The following is a 7,094-nucleotide window of genomic DNA, read 5'->3' as shown; positions in this document are numbered from 1 at the left end:
TGTATGGATGTGAGAGTTGGACTGTGAAGGAGGCTGAGCGCCGAAGAATTGATGCTTTTGAACTGTGGTGTTGGAGAAGACTCCTGAGAATCCCTTGGACTGCAAGGAGATCCAACCAGTCCATTCTGAAGGAGATCAGCCCTGGGATTTCTTTGGAAGGAATGATGCTAAAGCTGAAACTCCAGTACTTTGGCCACCTCATGTGAAGAGTTGACTCATTGAAAAAGACTCTGATGCTGGGAGGGATTAGGGGCAGGAGGAGAAGGGGACGACAGAGGATGAGATGGCTGGATGGCATCACTGACTCGATGGACGTGAGTCTGAGTGAACTCCAGGAGTTGGTGATGGACAGGGAAGCCTGGTGTGCTGCGATTCATGGGGTCGCAAAGAGTCAGACACAACTGAGTGACTGAACTGAACTGAACTGAACTGAGTGACTAACACACACAATTCTGGAGTGGGTTGCCAGTATTGACTGGCAAGGCGGATTCTTTACCACTGCACCACCAGAGAAACCCTTGAGCAGTTCAAATGTACATAGATAAGAGAAGCTAGATTAGATTAGATTAATTGGGTTTGGTTTTTTTGGGGGGGGCTTTTTATTTTTTCACTCTTTAAAATTACAATTGACCTTTGTTTTCAATATTTCAGTCTTTAAAAGAGAGTGTGTGGACTTTGAGATCATGTGATCTGAGCTAAAATCCTGGCTTTAACACTTCTTAGAGATCTGCCTGGGTCAAGAGACTTAACTTCTTTGTGCCTCAGTTTTCACATCTGTAAAATGAGACTCAGAATATCTGCTTCTCAGGCTATGTCAAGCATTAAATGAGAAAATAAAGGTTGTACATTTGTCTGTGTGTCTAGTGTGTGGTAAATACTTAGAAAACAGTAATCCTCTTTTCCTGTTCTCTTAGTTCAAAGCAAGTCCATTGTAGTTTCTATACTATAAATGTGGAGTCCTTCCTAAGTGTTTTATTTACAATTTCAAGCTCACTGACTCTCTCAGATTAGCATGAGATCTTATTTCAGTTAATAATTTGCTGCAATAGAATGTGAATACTTCTTGAAAACTGTAAAATACTGTATTATAATTACCAGTTTGAATAATGTTGGGAATACTAGAGAAACAAGTAGGGGAAATAAATGACTCAAGGGATGGAAATCACGTAGCCTCCCTTGTACAAAGGTGAGCCTGGCCTGTTGGTATGTCAGTTGCACTGATTTCTAAATTGGGGATCTAGATATAACCATTTGGATGGTTTGCATCATTCATTCTTTCCATTGCATTGGAGAAATCAAATCAGTTTGGAAAGGTAACTCAACTCATACTTGATGAATTCATAAATGTCGAGCAGCCCCTTACTGACACGCAGGGCTGCGGCTCCAGAAATGTCTTTCCCAGTCCTATTTTGACATGTTAAGCAACCTGTCCCGATAGCTCCTCTGGTCTCATTCCCCCACCAGGGCTTGAGATCCTGCTCTTCTTAACTGTCTTCATGCCTGTTCCACAGAGATTCAAATCACAAGGGGAAAAAAATAATTCAATGGGGGAAAGAAACATCTCTTCAACAATTGGTACTGGGACAACTGAATTTCCACATGCAAAAGAATTAATTTCAACACCTACCTCACATTATATGGACAAACTAACTCAAAATGGATAATGATCAAAATGTAACAGCTAAAACTGTAAAACTCTGAGTAGAGATCTGGAGTAAATTTTCATAAATATAAATTTGGCAATTGATTTTTAGATGTGATGACAAGCCAAGAACAACAACAATGAAAGTAGATAAATTGGACTTAATCAAAATTAAAAACTTTTGTGTGTCTAACATCATCAGTGTTAAGTGATGTGTGAAAAGACATCTTATGAATGGGAGAAAGTATTTGCAACTCATACATCTAATAAGGGTTTGGTATTCATTTTATATAAATAATATCTCAATAAAAAGACAAACAACTCAGTTTAAAAGATGTGCAAAGTACTTGAACAGACTTTCTTTTTCCCAAAGAAGATATACAAAGAGCCTACAAAGCACATGAAAAGGCATCAACATCCTTCTTCATAAGGGAAATGCAAGTCAAAGCCACAATGAGTTACCACTTTACTTACACTCACTGGAAGTATTTTTAAAAATGGAAAGTAGCAAAAAGAGACAGCAAGTATGTGGAAGAATTGGAACCCTCATACACTGTTTATGGAAATGTAAGATAGCATAGTGCTGTAGATAACAGTTTGATAGTTCCTCCAAATTTAAATGTAGAATCACCACATGATCCCACAATTCCACTCCTTAGCATATAACTAAAAAATTAAAAGCAGGGATTCAAATGAATAAATGTACAAGCATGTTCATAGCAACAGGACTTACAATAACCAAGAGGTGGAACCAGTCCAAATGTCCATCAAGGATTGAATGAATAAGCAAATCATGGTACCCAAAATGAAGAATTGTTAAGCCATAAAAAGTCATTGATCCATGCTACGATGTCCATGAACCTTGAAAACATGATGCTTTATGAAAAAAGCCAGAAACAACAAAGTCTCATATTATAGGATCTATTTATATAAATATTCAGAATAGATAAATCCATAGAGAGAGAACACAGCTAGGCGGTAGCCAGGGTCTACGGGAGAATGAAAATATTTTGGAATGTACTAAATGCAAATGAATTGTTCATTTTAAAATGCTTAATTTTGTGTTATAGGAATTTGTCCTCAACAAATTATTATTTTAAATCGTGAGAGGTCCAAAGCCATTCTTTAACAAACAATTCAGCAGGAGTAGATAGGGGAGCCTGCTCTTTAGGGGATGACAGTGTTTCTCTTCATTTGTAAAATAAGGATGACAGTAGTTCCTGCTTCACAGATCTGATGGGGGAATAAATGAGCTAGTCCTTGTAAAGTACAGAGAACAGAGCTGGGCTCATGGAAAATACCCCATACATTTTTTTAATCACTATTATTAATAATTCTTGCTCAAGGGACCCACTAGAAAGCTTCCTCAAAAGTCTTAACTCAACCATTCCTTCCCTCATTTATGTTAAAGTTGTAAAAAAATCAACCGTTCTGCATTTGAAAAAAAGGTGGGACAGAACTAACCTGAGTAACCTGGGTAACTAGCATCAGTGGAAACTATGGGCAGGTGCTCGGCAAACACTACATTTGTTCTTCCACCTTCTGGGCAGATACACAGTTTCCATCCTGCAGCGGGGGAAAGTGGGACTCAAAGAGATTGGGAAACTTGGCCAATACCTCAGCAATGGTCAGTTGGAGATGCAGAGTTCAAAGCCACCTGGCATTGACCTAAATATACAGTCTTCTGGATGAGAGGTGAAGAAAGAGATGAGAGGAAGAATGAACCTTGGGGCAAAGGGAAAGCCTTCCTGGGGTCGGGGGTGCACACCCCGCCGACTGGTATTCCCAACACCACTGACTTTCTAATTGGCCTCAGCAACATCCTCAGTTTCTTTCATGATATGTTAATCACAAGCTCCAGACTGGAACCAGCCTGATGTGGTCTCACCTCGCTACATTAACTTGCTGATTTGAAAGGAGTTCTAAAATATTGGGCAGGACAGATGCGCAGAAAATTTGAGACCTCTCCCTGTCCTCTGCTTCCACTTCACCCCTGCCCCACGCCCATCACCTCACCCAGGGTGTGAGGGGTCAAGACTGACATGTCTGCCTGGGTCACCTCTTCATAGGATGATACCTGATCCCTGACCTCAGCCACCCGCCAAAACCCCAATGGATCCAGAGTTGCCCAATCAATCAGCAATATAAAGCTGGTCAGGGCATGGAAGAATGACCTCAGCTAATCAGTACACACTTTAGTTGCTTGGGACCAGTGTCAACCAAAAGGGAGGCAGGGGCATTGCTCCCTTGATGGAAGACTGAGCTGAGGGTGGGAGAAACTACAGATCTACATTTTGATATTGAAACATACTAGGCAGCCTGTGATGACTCAGGGTTGGTCGCGGCAGACCCCTACCATGGGTGGTCTGGATGCCTGGGACACAGACACTCATCTCATCCTTGGTAGTCCCCTCCCCTGGGTCACGGTAACCCTAGACCTCCCCTGGGCTTCCCCTCTTCCTTTTACTCCCTTCTGTTGCAGCGTACCTGGAAGGCTGCACTGGAGCTTGCTCGCATTTTACCCACAGCTGGAGAGTTTGGTCCTCTGCATAGAGGATCACTCAACTAGAGGAAAACACAGTAGGGTGTAAATCCACATTTGGAACTAGGGCACAGGACTTGAGGGGAGCACTTGCATGACACTGAGAGGCAGCGCCTCCTTCAATTTTGCGCCCCTGGTGCCTCTCTCACCGCATCCCAGCCTCGTCCTGGTTGATTTCTCATCCCAGAGATTGAACCCAGGTCTCCCACGTTGCAGGCAAATACTTTACCATCTGAGGTATTCTTTGGTAGCTCAGTTGGTAAAAAATTTGCCTACAGTGCAAGAGACCTGTCTTCAATTCCTGGGTTGGGAAGATCCCCTGGAGAAGGGAATGGCAAGCCACTCCAGTATTCTTGCCTGGAGAATTCCACAGACAGAAGAGCTTGGTGGGCTACAGTCCATGGGGTCGCAAAGAGTGAGACATGACTGAGCGACTAACACGTTCATGTTTCACTTTACCATCTGAACCACCAAGGAAACCCTACAGAATGGAAGGGGGATATAACACTAATGTCAAATCCTCACTGAACTTCTACTTTGTACCAAGCAATATAGGAAATGCTTAATACTCAGTAGCTCGCATAATCCCCAAAGCAATCCTATGAGACAGAGAAATATATAAACACATCATCCCCATTTGATAGATGAAGAAACTGGGACCCTGAAGATGAAGGGATTTGCTTAGGATCTTACAACCAGGATTGAGATGGTTTGGAGACCATGACAAAGCACAGAAGTGAGAGATGAAGAGGGTATAAACTGCAGGGACAGTGGGAGGCAGACAGGGCACAGGATTTGATCAGTTATCAGAAAGTGAAAATTGACAAGCTGCTCAGCCTGATTGTGGCGGGCGAAGCAGAGGAAGGAAACAAAGATAGCTCTGACAATTCCAACAGTCATGGCTTTTTGGGACAGTAGAAGCTGACATCACAAAAAAGGCTCATTTCTGCTGAAATAAATAGTTCTATGTGATTTATGTGGAAGCCCCAGTTAGTGAACGAAGGGGTGAGAACCGGGAAGTATAGGAGCTGCTTTTACAGATGTGTCAGGCAGCCTTGTGCACCTCCCATCTTGAACTACTCTAAATAATTCTGACATTTTCTTAGGCTGTAAATGGAAACATATGACTCCTCAGGGCTTCACTCGGATTGCCAGGATCAAGTCCAAATTCCTCAAAGAGCATGCACTCCCTTCTTTATCTGTATCTGAGTTGGCTTATCCACCCTTCCAAGCTCATCTCTCACAAGCTTCCATTTACAGCCCAACCTCCCTACCCTGTAGGCAATTCCTCGAAAACGTTCGAATGTCCCATTCTTCTCCTAGCCTTTGTCCCCCTTTTCTTGGAAAGTGCCTCCCTTAGCCACGCCACCCCCCGCCCCACAAGTTTTTTCACACCTGTCTGATGACCCACCATATGTCAAGCTTCAGTGTTGGGTTCATATGTCACCCCCTCTGGGTAACTTCCGCCCGCCACCCCAGCCCTAAGGCATCGGGTCCTCTTACTTACTCTGTGCTTATTTCTCAGAATCAACAAAATTGTGTGTATTTGAGTCTCATCTGAAACAATATAATTAAGAATATTAAAAAAAATCTGTATTTCCGTGCTTAAGTATGGTATTTATGTCCTGGGCGGGTGGGGGGTACATGAAGTGTTTCTAGGGGAACTTGAATGTTTACAGCTATGCATTTGTTTTAATGTTCATTAGAAGAAAAGATAGGATTCATGCATCAAAACCAGGATTTCACGAATATTGCTGCTTAGGAAGGAAAGACCCCTGGGGAGACTCCCTGGAGAAGTAAATGGCAACCCACTCCAGTTTTCTTGCCTGGAGAATTCTATAGACAGAGAAGCCTGGCAGGCTACAGACCATGGGGTTGCAAACTGAAGCAGCTTAGCTTTCTTACTCAAGAAGCAAAAGTGGGGGATGGTATTAATGAAATAATTGTAGAGGTTACAGGGAGGTGGAGAAAACATTTTAAAGGAGAGATGATAATAATTCCTGAGGTTTGGGGCAATCTCTTTTCAGTCCTTACAACCACCTGTGAAATAGCTATCTTCACATTTCTGAGATAACAGCCCCCAAACGTAACTTGCCTCAGGTCACTGAAGGACTAGAATTTACTCCAGATTGGCTTGATTCCTCCTGCCCTAGCAAAACTCAACACTGGCTTTGTCTAAGTGTCAGTTTCTTTCTCTGGATGGCTGAAGTGCCTTGAAAGCAGGAAAATGCCTTCACTTAGGGTATAGCCCATGCCTACTGCACCCTGAAGCACAGTAGAACTTCCTAAGGTTTTGTGGAAAGCACTGAAGGCTGCAGGAGTGACTGCTGGACTCAGTTTGCAAAGCACTTTCACAATCATCTGCACTTGATTCTCCCAAGCCTCTTGTGGTGTGAGGCAGAGGAGAGGATGGGGTGGGGAGAGGAGAGGCACCCTGCAGGAGCGAAGCAGGCCCAGGCCAAAGGAACTTCCTGCTGGGAAGCACACATTTGCAGTCACAGGAACAACCCCCTGGTTCCCTCAGTTCAGTTCATTTCAGCTCAGCTCAGTTGCTCAGTCGTGTCCGACTCTTTGTGACCCCATGGACGGCAGCATGCCAGGCTTTTTTGTCCATTGCCAACTCCCGGAGTTCACTCAAACTCATGTCCATCGAGTCAGTGATGCCATTCAACTATCTCATCCTGTCGTCCCCGTCTCCTCCCACCTTCAATCTTTCCCAGCATCAGGGTCTTTTTCAGTGAGTAGGTTCTTCGCATCAGATATTGGAATTTCAGCTTCAGCATCAGTCCTTCCAATGAATTTTCAGGACTGATTTCCTTTAGGATGGACTGGTTGGATCTCCTTGCAGTCCAAGGGACTCACTCTCAAGAGTCTTCTCCAAACCACAGTTCAAAAGCATCAATTCTTCTG

Source organism: Bison bison, unplaced genomic scaffold, assembly GCF_000754665.1.
Source record: "Bison bison bison isolate TAMUID 2011002044 unplaced genomic scaffold, Bison_UMD1.0 scf7180017864136, whole genome shotgun sequence".
Taxonomy (NCBI): Eukaryota; Metazoa; Chordata; class Mammalia; order Artiodactyla; family Bovidae; genus Bison; species Bison bison.
Note: the sequence above shows the minus strand (reverse complement) of the source record.